The following is a 20,714-nucleotide window of genomic DNA, read 5'->3' as shown; positions in this document are numbered from 1 at the left end:
AATCTGGACACCTACCTCATACTATACAGAAAACCTCAACTTGAAACAGATCACAGTCCTAAATGTAAGAGCTAAAACTTAAGAACACTCAGAGGACAACAGAGACACGTGTCTTCATGACTTTCGGTCATATGATAATTTCTTAAATACAATACTAAAAAGCACAATTTTGAAAAAAGTACATAGGATTTCATCAATATTAGAAACATTTATGCATAGATTTAAGAAAGTATAAAGACAGCCCACAGACTCAGAAAATATTATCTAATAAGGATTGTACCTAAATTATGCATTTAACTGATCTTCCTGCCTCAACCCCCCAAATAACTGGGCTGTAGGTGCACACCACTGCACTAGGCTGTGAATAGCTAAAGAATGCTTACCATTCAATAGCAGGCACAATTTGAATAGGCATTTCCCCAAAGATATATGAATGGCCAAAATGCACATGAAAAGATGTCAAATATCATAAGTCATTGGGAAAATGCAAATCAAGGAGATACCACTTCTTATATTCTAGAATGGCTGCAATTAAAAAAAAAAAAAACAGGCCATAACAAGTATTGCTGAGGATGTATAAAAACTGAAAACCTCACGTATTGCTGATGTGGAATGATTAAAATGATAGAACTACTTTGGAAAATAGTTTGGCAGTTCCTTAAAAAGTTAAACATAGAGTTACCATGAGGCCCAGCAATTCTACTACCCAGGTATCCATCTACCCAGGAGAAATGAAACAAACTCATACATAGTGGCATTATTCAAAATAGCTTTGGAAACTACTCAGATGTCTACCAACTGATGAATAAATAAACAAAATGTAGTGTATCTACCATGCAATACTATTCAGCCATAAAAAATATGGAGACTTTACATCTTTTATATTAGCCTAGGTGGAGTTGAAACACATTCTTCTGAGTAAAGTATCACAAGAATGGATAAGCAAGTATCTGATGTATTCAATACTAACAGGAAGCCAATAGACGATCTAATAAACGCCCACATAAGAGAAAAACACAGTCCAATTCAAGTGGGGGCGAGGGGAAACGAGCAGGGGGTTGTGGGGGTAGAGAAAGAAGCGAGGTCAGTGTGCTCCTACTTAATGGGCACATCGTAAGGGTCTACGGCACACCTCTCATGTACAGGACACAACTACCAGAGGGACTACCTAACAAATAAAAACATGGTAACATAATTGTTTGCACCCTCACATTAACCTGAAATTCAAAAAAGAAAAAATGTGGTGTATCTATATAACAGAATATTAGTCAGCACTGATGTATGCCACACGTGGATGATCTTTAAAACATTAGACTAAGGATACAATTAAAGTCTACTGTGCATCGTGTCTTAACCTCCCTATCCCATCTTCCTGCCTTCAACGATTCTGAGTTTACCAAATTTTATATCTATTATATGATCATTTCAACGTTACCTGAAATATTAATATATTTCCTGGCCTTGAACTATGCTTACATTTCTGGGATAAACCCTGAATAAATGGATGCATGAATGGATGGTGGCAGACAGGTAGATAAATAATCTAAACAGACCACTAGATAGACTAAATTTGCCAACTGGAGTTTTTTACTTCCGTGTCCATCAGGGAGATATGGTTTATGATTTTCTTTTTATACTATAAACTTGTTGGGTTGTTGGGTCTTGGTATCAACATAACACAAGCTTCCAAAGATAGGTTAAGTAACTTTCCCTTTCCTGATTCCTGTGTTCCATCCTCCTATATTTTCTGAAGACAGTTGAAGGATTCTTGAAATTTGATAAAATATTCCTTTAAAACTAACGGAGTCTGGCTGGGCATGGTGGCTCATCCAGTAATCCCAGCACTCTGGGAGGCTGAGGCATATTGATTGCTTGAGCTCGGGAGATGAAGACCAGCCTGAGCAAGAGCGAAAACCCCTCTTTATAAAATTGAAAACCTAACCTGATACTGACACGGGTCTATAGTCCCAGCTACTTGGAAGCTGAGGTCAGAGGACTGCTCAAGTCCAAGAGTCTGAGGTTGCTATAAGTAATATTACACCATGGCACTCTACTCAAGGGGACAAGGTGAGACTCTGTCTTCAAAAAAATGAAAAATAAAAAGTAAATAAAAATATATAAAACTATCAGAGTCTTCAACTCGGGACATGCCCCACCTCGAGCCAGAGGATGGGGAAGGTAGTGTAAGCAGCAGGACCCAGGCAGGAATATTTATGACGACTTCATTTACTTTAATGGCTCCTGACTCTGTTTGGCTTCCCTCTTCTTGTCGTTTCTGGCAGCTTGTACCAGCTGCTATGGATACTTTAAATATCGTGTTTTTGTGCCCTCTCCAACATTATTTTTCACTTTTTAAAAATTTGTGCTCAAAATATATATTTTATCAGATTATTTTTTAAAAGTACATCCGTTTTGATCTTATTGTTTGACTGTTTCCTATTTCAGTAATTTTGGCTCTTATTTTTATTAGTACTCCTTTTTTTCTATTTCGTTTAGGTTTTCTCTCTTTTCTCTTTTTCCTTGTTTTGTTCCTAGGTTCTTAGGTTGAACAGAACTCACTTATTTTCATTATTTCCAATTACAGTTAACGTTGCTGGTCACATATTTAATGTGCATTTTCCTCCTGTCCTGTAGTAACACAACCACAATTTTATTCTGAGTAGTGATGTATTCATGTCGATGACCTTTCAGGAACTGAGAAAGCCATACATAGCCCAGCTCCTGGCTTTAAACTTTATTCATGATATATTTTGAGTCCTCTTCAGCTCACAGGAGCCAAAAACCTGCTTCTGGAAAGCAGCTAATGGTTTCAGCCAAGCATTTCCATTTCATCCCTGGTCCACAGAGGTATCTTTTTGAGCCGAGTTATGTCTCTCTGGGTTTCTCCTTGTCTAGTCTACCCATCATAGCTATGTATTTGGCACAGAAGTATTAAAAAAGTGAACTCCTGGAGCCATCTTGATTGGAGGTCAGCTTTCTGCTCTTGCTAATATTAATCCATCCAGCTTGCTGGCCACTTTTGGTTCTTTGCTCTATATACTGATTAAATCAATTCAACAAAGGCCACTCAGAGCTCAGTATGACAACCAAGACATCAGCAGCAAGGCCCTCTGAATACTTTCTGATATTTTGCTTTATTCTGTCTCCTTGGTTTTTGCTTTGTCATTTTATATTACCAGAAGTAAGGCAAACTAAGAGAATACTAAACCAGGAGAGGCCTCGTATGGCAAGCCGATACTTTTAACTTTTGGGTAACAGAAAGCCACTGAACAATTTTGAATAAGCTGGTGATGGTAGATTCACTCATCATTGGAAAGACCGTGGTAATGGCAGCACAGAGGGGGTCTGGGAGGTGAAACAACACTGGGGCCAAGGAGAACAGAAGGAGACTCAGAGAACGACCGAGTGGAACACAGTAAGGGCCAGTGGTGGCAGCAGTTTGCTCTGTCAGTCAGTCACTCAGTGGGTCACACACAGGAACCGCAGTTCCAGGGCTTGTCTGAGACGCCAGGTCAGAACTAACAGGGATGAGAAAAGCAAAGAGCTGCCCTCACTGAACACAGGGGCTACTAACCAGGTACGGAACTGTGTAGGTTACAGAATCAATGAGAACTTTCTAGAATGAAAGAACAGCATATTCAAGAGCCAAAAGCATAAAAGAACCTGTTTCTTTCTTTTTCAAGAAGAGGTAGGTCGGCTAGAACTCTAAGCACGACCCAAGAGAGAATTGTGGAAGAAGAGGCAGGAGAGGCAGGCGAGGGCCACACCTTCTGTGGCTGTAGAGGTCATACTCACATTTCAATTTCTATCCCATGAACAAAGATACTCAAGACAGGATTTAAACTACAGAGTGATTTAATTAGATTTAGAGTTTCGGAAAAGTGCTCTGAACGTGGTATGAAGAATACCATACCTAACTGACAGGAGGACTGTCAATGAGGAGGGTTTTGTAGAAAGCAGGGCGAGATACAGGTTGGTTTGGTTCTGTGGTGTTTAACAGGAGATGCGGGGAAGGAGGGTGCTTGAAGATACAGGGTGAGGTGCAGGCAGCTGACGGAAACAGCAGAAAGATCTGACATGTCATGCTCTGAGTTCTTTTCAAAATCCTGATTGGAATAAAAACAAAAAAATCCTGGCAAGGGAAACAGATATAGCCTTTTGAGAAGCTGAATTACAAACTCCTGGAGAACATGACTTTTTAGAATACACTTTAAATTCCTTTGTTAGCAGTGCTGAAAGCCAATAAACCTGGGTGTGAGCAAGAACACCTACTTGAGCCTAAGAAATAGACATGGTGAGACATTGTAGAGAATAACTGAATAAGAATATTTGACTGAGAAAGTGGCATTAAAATACTTAAGGAAAAAAGGAGGATTGGTTATCTAGAACACTAAGATGGCAAGGTCAAGGGGTGGTCCCAAGAAAACTTTGGTGAGTATAAAAAAGATTTGCTGTGGGTTCCCAGCTTCTGCACATCACACTTTATTGTCTGCGTTTTTTTTTTTTTTTTAAGTTAGTTCTGGAAATCAATCTTTAGTTTTTAAATAGTGTCGAGAAACACAAGATCTAAAATGAGTCCACAAGAATAGGTACAGCCTATAAGGTAGTCTAGCAATCTAATTCTTTCATGAAAAATTTTAGTTATTAGCCATTTCCGACTTTGGTTAATTTTGAACAGTATATTGCACATCCCATGCACGTTGCTATATAATGATGCTCCCCAATAGTACAAAATTATTTCATAACTTCCCATGTCATGATGAATCATATTTCATGAATTATATTTCTTATAAAAACCCTACATTTAAACATTTAAAACTATTTAATTTATATTAAGAAATATCTTCTAATCTCCCTCTTGAGAGAAATTTTCTCCTTTTCACAGTATTTCTCCCTTTTCATGCAAATGTTCTAATTTTTTAAAGACAGACAGGAAATGCTATTAGTAAAATGTATTGGCAGGTACATACTATTACAGATTCAAAGTATGACACTGGTCTGTGATAGCTATGGTAACTAAAGAGGGAAGTAAACACCTTACCATACGAAGAAGAAAAAAAATCAATAATTATTGCCTTCATGTTTAGACAGACTCTAATTCCAGACAAAATGATATTTAACAGTTCGATAATCTATATCTTAGTACACGCATTTCAGACCAACTTTCTTTATGCACAGGCACAGCAGTGAGAGCTCCGTGCACCTGCACCGAGGTTCACGACTGCATCTTTCACTCAGGCACAGTGGTCTAAACAGGAAGCCAGCCGAGCTCCCCTCCCCCCAGTCGCAGCAAGAGCGTGCTCCATAACAATAGTTCAAAGGAAAGCTCTATTCTGCAGTTGCACTGATTGTTCTGTCAGCTGACCTCTGCAGAAGGGAATTGCTAACCACTGCCTCGCTCCTTAGCTGACAAATGAATGATCGCAGCTCCATCTATTTTCACTATGGCTGCCTCTAGCCCAGGTGCTCAGACAGAGAGCCCGGTGTGACATCTTAGATCAAGATGAATTGGCACAAACTCCTGATCCAAGATTGTTTTATACCATTTAATTTAGTTTCTTCCCCTGCTTGGATGAGCACAGCTCTGGTTATGGATTTCTATTCTAATGTACTGAAGCAGGCCCTGAAAGAAGCCAATGAAGCAGCTGCTGGAGCAAGGGGCTGCAGGGATACTGATCAATAGGCAAGGCATTGACCCCAGCCGTTCAGCCTCTGCAGCGGCCACAGCCCAGAGGGGGAGGGGCACAGGCGCACACCCAGACTGCTTCTAGGAGGAAATTAAACAGCAGGGCATTGGGAGAGCTCCACCTCCATGCCTCCCCAGCATCCCTCCACCATCTCTATGTCCCTTTTGTCTAATTGCCTCAATTTTGTCTTAACTCCTGCTCCTTGGAAAAGAATTAAGACTTTTGGGAAGTTTTAATAATGTAATTCCAAACAGCCATTTGTAAATTTTATCCTTACGCTAACAGAAGAATCTTAACAGGTGCCCTCTGCTAAGTGACCAAAATAGGAAATCTTAATCAGCTGTCAAGTACATCACTTGGTGTAATTTAAAGTTTGGCACGTGCATAGGCTCATAAGAACACTGTCCAACTGGCTGTTAACACTACTAATGCTGAAATTCTACAGTTGGTAATTTTTATCAATATTCAGATCTGAAAAGATGATAGCTCTCTGTTAACAAGAAAAGAGGTAAAAGATTAAGAACAAGAAAACAAGCCCCTAAAAGGGATGCTGACTGATGAAGTGACCATGTAGGGTACAGGTGCCCACCCTTACAACTATTCTAAAAAATAACACAGCACTTTCTTTCATTTTTCAAATTTAGAAACATCTTTAAATGATTGGTTTTGCCTGCATTTTTGTTAAATAATAGAAGAATTATGTAATTAGCTACAACGTTGTCCTATAACTAAACTGACACACACACACACACACACAGAGGAGATTTTGAGATATTAAAAATAATTCTTTAAAAGTAAACCTTTCTACAGTTTCATTTGTCTCATGAAAATTTGGTGTTTTTTTCAGAGACATGCTTCCATTTAATCATGCTACAGGCTGACATGGAGATCCATTTTCTTGACAGGACGGTTGATCACCCTATCACAGCAAGAAAATTAATACCCTTAACTAGCCCTGTGTGGGAAACAGAAACTATATGCACTGATAAAGGACATAGATGTTCTATGCTTCAAGTTGCAAACAAAATACATGCTCTGTGTGAAAATAGGGTTCCTCTTTAGTTGGGTTACTTTTAACAAAATATGAAGCTTTGATTTTATTAAAACCACCATTTACTTCCACAGAGTGCTCCTCAAAAGTACATAATTGTCTTTAGATTTAGCATAATTGACTCTAGATTTACACAAACAGAAGTAAACACGTTACTTACAGCTTAACTAGAACACAGGTAAAATATTTGAGAAGTTTAAGCTATTTAAAGGGCTATGAGATATTGATTACTTCATTTAAAAAGCAGTCAGAGAGTGCAACCAAGAGGTCAAGATAAATTTAACAGTTTGAAGCACTTTACTAAATAACTCTAAAGATCATGTTAATTGGCTTTGTGCAGTTCTAGGGCAAAATTAATTTTATCCTAGCTTACAATAAAAGGATTAAGAGACATATTAAGTTCTTCAGTTTTAACTGGAATAGGAATCAATGGATTTGAATTAAGGCTAAAGGCGGTTTTATGAGAGATGGACTACCAGCAGATACTTTATATGTGCTATTAGCCATGTATTGATGGCGCTCTATTATGGGAGTAGGTATTAAAGCTGTAGATAAGGAGATACCACCAATTTGCTACTCTGAGAATACACTTTGAGAACTGTGTGGTTTGACCTGAAAAAACTGTTACCAAAAATTTGATTCTTTGCTTGAAATTGAGTATTAAAATACTTTTTATGGTTAACTTACAAAAGTTATAAGAAAATTTCCAGTAAAAATGAATGAAATCATGTGGTTGAATTAAATAGAATTCATTTTAAGATTATAGCTATATTTAATACATAAACCATTTCATAAATACATCATTTGGATTTTATTTACCAAACATACTATATTAAAATGTATGTTAATACACCAATGCTATGCTAGAAACTTTTGGTGTAAGAGTCCATTTAACACTCATGATGACAAGAGTATTTTCTTAATTTGTTATAAATTTCAATATACTCTATAACACTGGAAACTCAGAAGTGTCTATTACTTGTTCATGACAAGTAAAAATCAAATATTACATGTGTTTCTTTGTTCTTTTAATATTTAATCATATATTTTAGAATATTTGTATATAGAGAGAGCAATTGTTTTTCATATGTACCACCTGGCAAAATGAAAAATACATTTTGTATTTAATAAGACATATGTTTTATAAATTAATAGACAAACATGACTTTGTAAGATTTTACGATTTTACATAAATGATAGGAAAAACAGTAAGTTGCAAGATATCACAGCAGAAAACTAAATTGCATGTAGAGTCTATTTTTAGAAATTTGAATTATGTTAGAAAATATAGTACTTTTTATTATGATTCTTTACAGCCTAATTTTTTTTGCAACAAAGTGTACTTGCTAATATTAGGTTTTGATTATTAAAAAACATGAATAAACTTAACAAAGTGAATTTTAATCCCGCCAATCTTGAGGACAAGAGAATTTTCAGAATTAAGACACGTGTGCTATTTGCGATGTCTGCATACAGTTGAAATAGTCAGTATATTATTCAAAGCTCTACAAATGTTAGTCAACAAAGCTATTAAAAATATTTATTTTCAGACCAGTAAAATATTCTTCTAAAATTTTCATTTTTATTTATTTCTCTTTTCTCAGCCCTAAAGATTATTTTAACTGTGATGTGACAGTATCAGGAGATACTATTAAAAGTATACAATTATACAATGTACTAAATGAAGAAGAACTTAAAATAATACATGACAGTGAAATTTCTCCAATCAAAATATATTTTAAACTAGATCTCCAAAAGGGAGTTAAATTCAAATTCTTTTAGATGTACTTTCATCAAATAACTTAAGAAATTCCTCCTGGATGAATACTATCTAAATCGATATACCTGGTTGCTCAATGGAATAAAAATAATTTATTTTTAAGAAGTGTCTTTTCAATAAACACTATATGCTGCTATAATCAAATATGTTAACTCAGTATATATACCACATATGCATAAATACATTACATGTACATAATTATACACACACAGTTAAGTATCTGAGGGTCCCAAGACATGATACATAAGGGAGCTATAACTACATTTTTGAGATCTTAAAATATGTTGCCATGGTCTAGAATCATAATCGGAAAATTGTTGGCTCTCTGTGGGGTTTTCATAGTGTAAATACATTGTTTCCACATGTTTGGACCAAACATTTTTCATACCTACTTGATTCTTTATGGTTAAGACTGATAAAGTACAATGCAATAAAATTGCTTGAGCTCAGGAGTTTGAGACCAGCCTGACCAAGAGTGAGCCCCTGTTGCTAAAAATAGCTAGGCACTGTGGCAGGTGCCTATAGTTCCAGCTAATCAGGAGCTGAGGCAAGAGGATCACTTGAGCCCAAGAGTTTGAAGTTGCTGTGAGCTGTGACAACAAAGGACTCTACCGAGGGTAACAGAATGAGACTCTGTCTCAAGAAAAAAAACAAAGTCAAATTTTACCAGATATGTAACAGTAATGTTCCAAAGAAAACTGTTAACAACGGGTGGTGGGGGGGGATCTTAAAAATTAGCAAAAATATTTTAAGATTAATGCACTGTTAAAATAATTTGGTTTCTAAAGAGCTTAAAAAGCTACAGTATTGTAGTAATTAAATTTTAGTTATCCAATGTCGTCTGAGTCTTTGAAGTCAAATACTTTAAAGATGAAATTGTTAAATGGGAACCCAGAAAGGCATAATTCTCGACAATCGGTATGTACAAAAGTATTCAAAGACTTTGCTGTCCTGGTGTTGAATCTGGGCTCCCGCAGGAGTTCTCTGTGGATCTTGCCATCGTACACGTATGTGGTTCTGTGGATCTTGCCATCGTACACGTATGTGGTTAAGTTCCTTTTTCTACACCAAATGCTTTGTTCTGAATATCACAGATTATTTTCATTTGTTGGCATAACTTAGAGCTCTGTAATGTTTACAAAATATGACAAATAAATTTTAATGATGTGAAAACTAAAATTGTAGCTGGTTCTATGGCCAATGTGTAAATTTTTCCATACTTTAGGCACACAAATTAGCTGTGTGCCAAGAGTATGGAAGTTTTCTGCATGTTTTCCTCTGTCTTCTATAAAAAGAAAAAGAAGAACTGATTTAAAATGACAGTCATGGAACACTATAACATTTATTTTCCAACTTATTTCCAGCTTATTACCAACGCCAGTACCGTGGGCAGAATGTTAGCAGCGTAGGACTTTCCCCCAATGCATTAAACACGTATTTTAGGTGCTTTCTGACACGTCTGCCAGTGTTTTCCTCACATCTCCTGCCAGGGCATATGAATTTGCTCCCCAAATCAAGGAGACGTTTACTGTTGTTGCTTGCCACACTACTTCCCCCTTCACTTGAAACCCGAAGTAAACAAACATGCTATTAATTTGTATGCATGCACGATGGCCCCCTGCTGGACCACAATGGGTTCTGCAAATGCATATTCCTCTCCGCGCTGCTGATTTAGCCATTTTGAAATAATGCTCCCTGCCCCTATGTAAGCACTACGTGCACGTGTGTGCATTTGACCACGTATACAAAGTCATTTCCCACTAACTCAGAAAAATGCAAAATTTATCACCACTCTAAAATGCTTTACTTCTTCAAAGAAAAAAATTAATATCATCACTACCCCTGGAGGTGTGTCAATTATTTTGATAATTAGAACTCTTCAGTTTTGAGAGCAACCTACATGTTTTTCAAGTAATTCATATAATCAGTTTCTTACTCTTCACACAGTTACTATTCTATGCCTGTTTCTCCATCATCTGTATTATTTTTCCTTTTATTCTCTACCTGAACATCAAAAAGTCAAATTTTTCCCTTGCCTATGCTTTTAGTGCAAACATGCTCAGTTTCAGGGAAAATTGAGATTTTAATAATCTCAAATATCTAAGACATTTATGTAATTTGGAGTCTTGTAGGTAATAGTCATCTCCAAAATTTCAATTCTTGGTACAATTTACCTTTCAAAGGTTAATCTGAGACACGTGTCAAATTTTAAAAACTGTCCAAATTGTCATGAAAAAGACCATTATTAGCTTTTTCAGGAGGAAGGGAATAGTTCAGAAACTTAGTGGTTAGTGGCTTGTAAAATTATATAAATCTGAAAACAGCAAATCATTCTCATAGATAATATTTTCTTACATAGTTACTGTTTATGAAAAACTATTGCAATGAGATTTGCATACAGAAATACAGGAGTGGACGTGATGTGTTTCTGGAAAAGTCAAATGGAATGCCAGGGACTTAACATTTGGTGTTAAGAATATAGTCTATGAAGATTTCATACCTGTGCATTACAGCATAGTGAAAAACAGTTATACCTGAGGTCATTTTTATTCATAAAATGACAAGTCATTCATTGAATTTACTTAAAAATATTTTCAACTATATCAACTGAGATCAAAAAGAATAACTGATAGAATAATGTTCTATCTTGAGGCGTTAACAAGTATATCTGTTCATTTATGGAAGTATTTGTAGTATTTATTTGTCTGAATTATTACACATGTGGTCAAAATAATGGAACAATGAAATGTGACTAAAATGTTTCGAGAAAATTAGAATTTTTAAGGGCTCTCTCCTTTTTATTTTTGTCAGCATATTAACTTTATAAAGCTGTGTCTGGTTTTAAGAAATAGTCATTTTATTTTACGTGTCAGTTTTTCTTCTGCTTTCATCACTATAAGTGAGGTGCTCAGTTAGGGGTAACATAATACCCTGAAAATTAATGGCCACACCTTTGTGGTAATAGCAGATACAAGGAAAACTGTGGCAGTTAAGCCCAAAGCAAAGTTTTAGAGTAATGACTTTACCTAGTCCACAAATAGTACAGACACATGAGGTTCTATCTTCATATTTTATTTAAGCATTTTGTGAGTTTTTCAAACGTGACAAAGTATAACACGTTGGACAATTCCCAAGAATTAAATCAGTAAGGAAATATAAAAGAGAGATAAAAAAGCCAAAGAAAGCTCCGAATTTTAAATCACTAATCACCTTCCTACATGGTCAAGAAAGCAAACCTTTAAAAAAGAAAAGGCAAAGAGCAAAAGTAAATTAGTCATTGATGCTAATAGTTTAAAAGCCACTATTATAACCTAAGAATATGGGGAAGGGGGAGAGGGAGGGGAGGGAGGGGGAAGGATGGGCAGGGGGAGGGTGATTGGTGAGATCACACCTACGGTGCATCTTACAAGCGTACATGCGAAACTTAGTAAATGTAGAATATAATTGTCTTAACACAATAACTAAGAAAATGCCAGGAAGGCTATGTTAACCAGTGTGATGAAAATGTGTCAAACTGTTTATAAAACCAGTGTATGGTGCCCTATGATCACATTAATGTACACAGCTATGATGTAATATTAATAAAAAATAAAAATAAATAAAAGCCACTGCCAAAGTAAGCCATAGCCTTAAACTGTAAAGTATACAATCATCATTAGCTCACATCCTAAAAACAAAAAAATAGCTCAAGGATAGCCAAAGGATTATGCATATTGGTAAGTGGTTGATGTCCATTTTTCCAGAGATTTCTAAGTTGCTTCAGAGAGCCTGAAGAAATAGAAAGCTTGAAATGCTATTAGATAGCTACACATAATTTTCATTTCTGCTCGTTACATGTTTGGGTTTTCATCATTTTTAAGCCACATGTGATAACTGAATTATGTGCCTATAAATTATTATAGATGATTTTAAAATTATTTTACATTTCCTTATTCTATGATGGAGTCAGATCAAATTAATGCTACTTGTTATTTGAAAAAAATTTTAAAAAGTCCTTTTCTGTAGATATGATTTCCTTTGCTATATACCTTTCAAATAGGCATATACAGCTATTAAAATTGACTAATATCTTTTTCTTATAACTATTTTATAAGATTTCCTATGAACTAGTTAATTACATTTAGAATTTGGCTCTTAGGGGCGGCGCCTGTGGCTCAGTGAGTAGGGCGCCGGCCCCATATGCTGAGGGTGGCGGGTTTAAACCCAGCCCCGGCCAAACTGCAGCAAAAAAATAAATAAACAAAAAATAGCCGGGCGTTGTGGCGGGCGCCTGTAGTCCCAGCTGCTCGGGAAGCTGAGGCAAGAGAATCACGTAAGCCCAAGAGTTAGAGGTTGCTGTAAGCTGTGTGACATCATGGCACTCTACCTGAGGGTGGTATAGTGAGACTCTGTCTCTACAAAAAAAAAAAAAAAAAAAGAATTTGGCTTAGTCACCCACCTCTCACAGAGCAAACTAAAAGAGCCTTTTGGGCCCTGAATTTTTACACAGTGCTTCCAATATGTAACTTATGCAATATGCATAGAAATACTGGATATCTAACTCATTGATCTGTTAGGACTCAGGGTTTGGAAAAGCTGTCACTCCTGAAATGGCCACTAAGATAAAATTTCAATAACCTATCCATGTAGGTAGTCAAATACTCAGGTTTGTAAGATGCCATGATATTTTAAAAGATCCGTTTTAAAAGAATCTCTTTCTGCTATAAGAAAAAACAGAATCATTTCCTCAAAATTCTCCCTGACTAGCTCAAACTAGGCATTCTGAAGAAATAGCTATCTAATCTTCTCTTAATCCATCTTTTATTGAAACAGGTATTTCCACATGCAAAAACATATAAAACACATACATGTTGATATTGGATGAACACGCACACCTACGATGGCTCTTAGTGTACCTAACCGCTCTAAAACTTTTTGGCAGAAATCTAAAAAAAAACGATAACATTAAAAGAAAATAAAATTTACTAAGAACTCCTACCACCATCACTGCCATAAGACCACCAGTGTAAATATCATAAATTGCCACATAAGGATTCAACACAGGCAGATGAAAAAAATCCAAATAAAGAATTTAACACGTGCTTACAATTTCTCCCAAATAGAACTTCTCTTGTTAGCAGAAGAGAGAAATGAATAATTTCTCTAATACTTTATCCAATGTTTTTTATTTCTTCAAAATATTCCAAATAATATGAAACAGTATTTATCTATGGAAAAAAAATCTCTCAGGATTTCTTAATAAAAAGGGTTCCCCATTTAAAAATACCAACAGAAAAAACTGAAATCCATCTCTGGATAATTAAAAAAATATATTAAGTCCATACAAATTCCATTTGCTTACATAATGTGCTTTACATACCTAATAATATTATATTTGTTATCATGATATTTGGCCTACTAACACCACTTTCCAAATCTTTCACAAAAACAGAAATATCATTATGTTTTTAAAAGGAAGAGAAAACAAATTCTAAGTAGAGTGTATAAAACATCTCCTAAGTCTAAGACAAGATGACTGCTTTTGGCAAATTTCGGAATTTTACGTGAAAAAGGAGATCACAAACTAATACCGATACTTTACAGATAAGGAAGGTGAAGTAGGTTAAGTATCCAAGCGACAAGGTGGAGCTTCACAAGAAGAGTGGATACTAATGGCAACGTCATTTCTGATCACTCTCTAGAATTTTACTGGACCATATTTCACTGTGTTGCATCAAAACTAATTAATATTTGACACCCATTCCAAGATGAATCTCTGTTAGGTGTCTTCAAATCTTGTACAATTTAAAATGTTTCTTTAAAAAATGAGCAAAAAAATTACAGTTAGAAAAAAGTCTTAAATCAGTTTGGTCTATAGTACCTAATAATGTTATTTATATTTCCTACGGGGCTGCCTAAAATCTGCAAAAAATTGGAGGATGAAATTCTATTAAGCATATGGAATAACTATATCAAACTGGTTCGTATGGAAGATATATATGGAATACAGAAACATCAAAAAATATACAAATATTGAGCATAAATGTCATTACCCTGCAAAGAACAAATACTTAAAACAATTTAACAGAGTGATAAAATCAGCATGTCTTCCATAGAATTATTAACCATTCCCACAGAAGAAAAATTTCTTCAAATATAATACATGGTGACTGACACTAATTCAAAGTATAAATTTAAGTCTTAATTATTCAACACAAACCTTCCTTTAAGCTAATGTCTACTGCAAGTGTGCATGTAGAAATAAGTGCATATGTTAAACTTTAAGTATTGCAAATAAATTATCACTTCCGAAGTGCACAATGTAATATCAGAGAATAGTTAGGAGTCACCACAGGGTTAAGACAATCATTTTCTTCTGCATACTAGTACTATTCTAAGCCGATAGTGTGTTTAAATCCACACCAATGAAATCGATACAGCACTGTTCTATTCAAGGTGAGACCAAATAAACCTGTCTGAAGCTTTGAGAAATAGGCTTTGTAGTATACTCTGAGTGCTAAATGCCTTTCAGTCCAGAGATCTGTCATTAAATAATCATTAGCCATCATTCACTCTTCCTAAAAAGCTTAACATCTAAACTTGTTCAGTGTCCACTAAAGCATTAGAATAAACTACCAACTAAGTACTCATTAGCACTTAGAGATGTTTCGACCACTCTGTTTAACCATCCATCGTCTTTTTTAAAAATCCCAAAATATTAATACATATTTACCACTGGATTATGGTACAATGGATACAAATGATTAGTAAAAAGGATATCAGTGTAATGATCAGTCTCAGACAATAACACAACACAACCTCACAGGGCTACAATCAACTCCTTCCTGCCTGATCCACCCAAATAAAACTCAATGTCTTTCCTACCATTCGGCATCATATATGTATTATTTAGTATTGCATATAAGTCAAATAAAGTTAATCATGATAGAGAATTCCTCAGGAGGTAATCTTGGCTTGGATCCTGAGTGTATTATAAAATAAGGCTTCCTGTATCAATGCTATTCATATCTCATCTCAGTTGCTAAATATCTACTGTAATGGGCCCTACATTGTTTTAAATATCATGAAGTAGAGAAAATTAGGATATATTTATCATATATTACCCCAAAACCTAAATAAATAAAATAGAATGGTCTTTATTTAGTAATGTTATTGGACTATATGCATCAATTTGATGAGTAAGGTAATTTTCCCTGGATTAATAACAAGTTAATTTTTGTATGCTACTATACTAATCTTCTCAATCTCAAGTTAATATTAATGAAAATGTCATTTATACAGGATAATAATTTGTTCTCCATTTTTTTAAAACCTCAAATAAAAATATATGGCAAGATACTTATGATCTCATCTAGAGTTTTATAACTTATCACTTTCAATTTATTTAATAAAGATTTCAACTTAAATGAGCGTCATGACATTATATGAGCATTTTATTTAACCAGATGACACGTGATATTTTCCCAGGAGTATTTAGATAACTAAATACAAAATAAAAATATTATTTTAGCTATTAGGTACTTTAAATCCATATTATATAAATGTAGACTGTAATATTTTAAAGCTTTCTGGTATTTTAATTATCAGTCCATTTGATCTATGACTTTGTCATTTTTCTCAATATTCCAACATAAAGTTTCAACTGTTAGTATAGAAACAAGTAAAATACTACTTACTTTGGTAAATATAATATCATACCATTATGTTTCAATTTTTTGAAAAAAAAAAAAAAACAAAAACATTTTAAGCCTCAGAAATTACAGAAGGCAATATAAAACCAAATCTTATTCAGATCACTCTTAATGGTTGGTAAAGTTGTTTTTACACACAGGATACAAATTGAGATTTTTTTTAGAGCTCTTGCATAAAATGATGTTTTTATTATAAAATGATATAAAATTCCTTTTCACTTGTTGATGTACATTAGTAGGTATACAGAAGGAATCGAACAGTTAACAAAAAACAGAATACCAATCTAGTCATCATGAATTTCTTTGGAAAAATTCAAGAAAAACAGTAAAACAAAAACTCATCTACTTATATAAAAATAACATGCAATAACAAGAGAAAAGAGAAATATCCAAAGTTAGTGTGAATAATTAAAATACAAATTAGTCACTTTCCTAAAGAGCCCCAAATCTCAAACGTTTTGAAAAATGTATTTTTCCAATAAATATACGTTTTACAACTATAATAGTCAGAAAATATGTTTTTTCAAAAATATACAATATACAAAATTATAGCACCTAACTTGATTCTCCTCTTGCCCTCCTTATAGATAAAAACTCTTTCAGAAACTCAGTAAATTCTCATTTTTTCATCTACAAAACAGTGATGGCAAAGTGCTTTCTATCCTTTCAAATTCTGTAGCAAAACTCTCTTACTGACTAGGGAATCAATATTTATATCATTTTCCCTAAATCTTAACAGTTTGCTTCTCTGTCATTACAATTGTTTAATTAATTTTTTAAAAATTGATTCAGTATGCGTACAATTAAATTTAGCCTTTTTCTTAAAAGTAAAAATAAAAAAGGACTCCTATCTGCCCTAACAATACAAAATTGTTTTGTATATACTAAACAACTATGTTATGAAAAGAAACAAAACGTTGTTTTCAAATAATTCATGCCTTTAAAGATATGTTAGATTAACTGTTAATACAAAAGCATGATCAATAAAAACAATTCACTCTTGACTCTCAAATCTCACTGGGTATAGGTGAAACTTCAATAAAACTGGTACTCTCCTGGATTTTACATTTTGAAGCATGATTACTATTTTATTGAAAGTATATAGTAGTAACACACTATTTTAAATTATAGTCATTTTGAAACTAAGTTGCAACTTATCCTGATTCTTTATGAATAGACTAGGTTTTTATTGGAAATCAATTGGAAGGCAGGTAAAATTAGATAGCCATGGTTACCAGAATATCGATAAGAGATACAGCAATATCCATTTCCAAGTCTTATGCTAAAGTAAAAAGAAAGTAAAAGGTACTAAAATAGACACCATCAGTATGCAAATGTTTAAGATGCAGACTATATATTCAAGATCATTATAATATAATCTGAAATACATAATAATAAAAATACGTTTTCATTATCATGATTTCCTGATCACAATTATTTATTTGTGTTTTTCTCAAGATCAAAATTATTATCAAAACTGGGTTTTATTTTACATTTTTCATCTGCAAGTTCTAAAAACTTAACTACACTAAAATGTAAGGTCATAAAATAGTCAATTTAAGCTTTATAACATTTCAAATGTTTCTTTAATATAGGCAATGATGTGTAAGTGAGAAAATTTTGAAGCTTCTATTCTAAATTTTAGAATTAATTGCATAAAACTAAGATAAATAAAAAAGGGATAGTTCTTAGTAAACATATTAAATACTATTGATACTCAGTTAATCCAAAAAGCTGAAATTACAGGATATTATTACTTATGAAATACCTTCTAAACACATTACATGGTAAATTACAAATTTACATTGGTAAGTTATTAAAGCACAGTCAAGATCAAAATCTTTACATTAAAAAGGAAAGCATACAGATTTCCAAGATAAGTACATAATAGCTGGTAAGTGTAAAGTGCTTCTGAAAATTATTTTAGCTTTGCTTCCAGCCTTTTCTTTCTTTGTTAATTCATATTTATATGCAAATTTTATTCTACTTTCTATTCAACCAGATATATACTACTTAGGCTTATTTGGGAAAAGGTGTAGCTATGAAATTTTATAGAATAAACTTATGTACATTAATAATTCACCTCATTTACTCCTTAAAAGTCAATTTGGAAGAAGTGCAATTTCTGTAAAGTACAATAATCACTGAAATATTTTTTGTGTACAAATATTGAAAGAGTCCGACAGTCTAACTGTTATTGGAATGAAACAGTTACATTACACCCGAGGCTATTAAGGTGCATTCCTTATCCTAATTAAGTGTTAAAAATGGCAGGATTTAATTTTCATAAGAGGGACCAATCAATATTATGATACTTATTTTTCTTAAAATATTTTTCAAACCCCCTAAATCTTAACACCCTGCTCATTCCTGAAGTGACAAATACAGAAAATCTGTAAGTTCTTGAAATATGCTACCAACAGTCTTGTTCAGAAATGAAAGGCCAATGCTGTATTAAAGAAAAAAAAATGAAACCGCATATAAGTAACAGAATTATAGCAGGCCGTACAGTACTGAGGAAGCTCAATACTCCACGGCTCTGCTGCTGGAACAACTCCAGAGAGAGTTAACCTGGTGTGATAAAAGACTTGACAAAGCAATTCTGACTGTGCAGCAATGCTAAGTTGTGGACTAATACAAGAACAGGAGGCCCAATCGCTGTCTTTCACCAGGCACAATTTACACACGGCTTTATCAATAGCCTGAGTGCTGAATACAGAACACACTCTATTTGGCTTTCAGTCAATTAAGCTTTAAGCTGTCAGCAAACAAGACTTTTAAGTTAATTTTGAATCACCACGAATCAAGTTGAAGGTTGTGAAAGGGCGGCTCACATGCCGGCATGAAAAAAGGCAGTTTAATTGCCTCTGAATAGCTATTATATGCTGCAATTGGCCTATTGAATCTTAGATGACCATCAAAGATTAGAAAAACAGTGAATAATATAGACTGTACTTTCACTGTTTTGCATAAGAAACTGAAGTATTTGCAAAAGTATAAAACATTTCCTATTTTTGAAGTAGATTTCATTTGTTTAACATAAAAAACTTGTGAAATGGAAAGTTAGCAAAACAAAGTACTCAACATAGAAATGGAGAGACTGTATCTGCAGGAAAACAAAGATACACTTTTTAAAAAAAATACATTTTTATCATACAATATTTCTATGTATTATTTAATATAAAATCAATGATTTTGAGGGTATATAAACCCCTTTATAAATATTCACATTATCAATATTCATCAAATAGAGGCAGAAAAAGAACTACAAAATTAATCAGAGATTTTTAAAACATCTTAATTTTAGAATGCCTTAAGATTACCTGTGTCATTAAGATATAAAGGGAAGGAACAAAACACATTATTTTAATACATTTTTTAAGTTAAGATGAAAGATTTCTCATGGAAGCAGCATAATCAAATCAACAGGGTTATTGTACTCCTAATACTGCTTAATTTCTATTCTTAAGAAAGACTGTGGCTGGCCACATCTGACACAGTATTTTTTCCTGAAATTGTTTTTTTCAGTTGCATGTCATCTGGTGTATTATTATGGGGTTACTCGCGAGCGCTGGGTGTGTATATTGATTTTTTATTAGAAGAGGGCACTGAAGCATTAGTATTGGCAGGGAGAGGGAATGCTCAGATTCTATAAACCGATGTAAACATAGATCAAAGTTGGGGAGGGTAAAACTGACCCGTTTGGCTTTGGCTGGGATAAGCTACGGTTCTCTTTATATTTTTACATGTTCGCCTACAACAGTAACCTTCTGGACCACACATCATGGTAACACAGGGAAATCATGCGGAGATTACTGGCTCTAAAGTATTAGTAGTCATAAGAATCTGGATAGAATATGGGTTAATTTTGGTGTTCCCTCAAGAACAGTCACATATTCTAGGAAGCTTGGACTCATCATCCTGAACTTCCAGTCAGCAGAAGCGACAAGCTTGGGGATTCAGTACCGGCTACAATCATTCCAAGAACTGCCCCATCATCAGGGGTGGAAATTCAATGAAAGAGTATAGAAACCCTTTCTCCTTCCCCCTTCTCTTGTTTATGACCATAAAATACTTGTCTTGCATTTATATTTACAAAATATCTTATAATCCTCACAAAAATCGATACTACTAAAAACCGTAAATATAAAGACGGTACAATGGAGAGCGCCCTGTGACTTCCACGGAAAACACAAGGCGGGGAGCAGAGTCAGCATAAGAGCCCACCTGCCCGGGTGGACGCCATGCGAAGAACAGAGTGGACGCCATGCGAAGAAGGATGTCCTTTCTCCTACCATCATTAAGAAGCCTGCCCGGGTGGACGCCATGCGAAGAACAGAGTGGACGCCATGCGAAGAAGGATGTCCTTTCTCCTACCATCATTAAGAAGCACTACTGAAAGACCCCTTTGTGCTCAGCGGTCACCAATGTGCAGTGCACATCTCCTACTGTATTCGTGTGCTTTCTGTATTTACCAAGTGTCCCAACACTTTTGCTCACACAGA

The 20,714-nt window shown here is 34.5% G+C and overlaps 1 protein-coding gene across 4 annotated transcripts in view; it reads right to left on the bottom strand.

Annotated features, from left to right (window-relative positions):
• Positions 1 to 20,714, bottom strand: part of WDR7 (WD repeat domain 7) — a 401,067-nt gene that overhangs the window by 156,307 nt on the left and 224,046 nt on the right. The gene's annotated exons all lie outside the window — the stretch shown is intronic.

Source organism: Nycticebus coucang, chromosome 19 (assembly GCF_027406575.1).
Source record: "Nycticebus coucang isolate mNycCou1 chromosome 19, mNycCou1.pri, whole genome shotgun sequence".
Lineage (NCBI taxonomy): Eukaryota > Metazoa > Chordata > Mammalia > Primates > Lorisidae > Nycticebus > Nycticebus coucang.
This window is presented reverse-complemented; position numbering and strand designations above follow the sequence as displayed.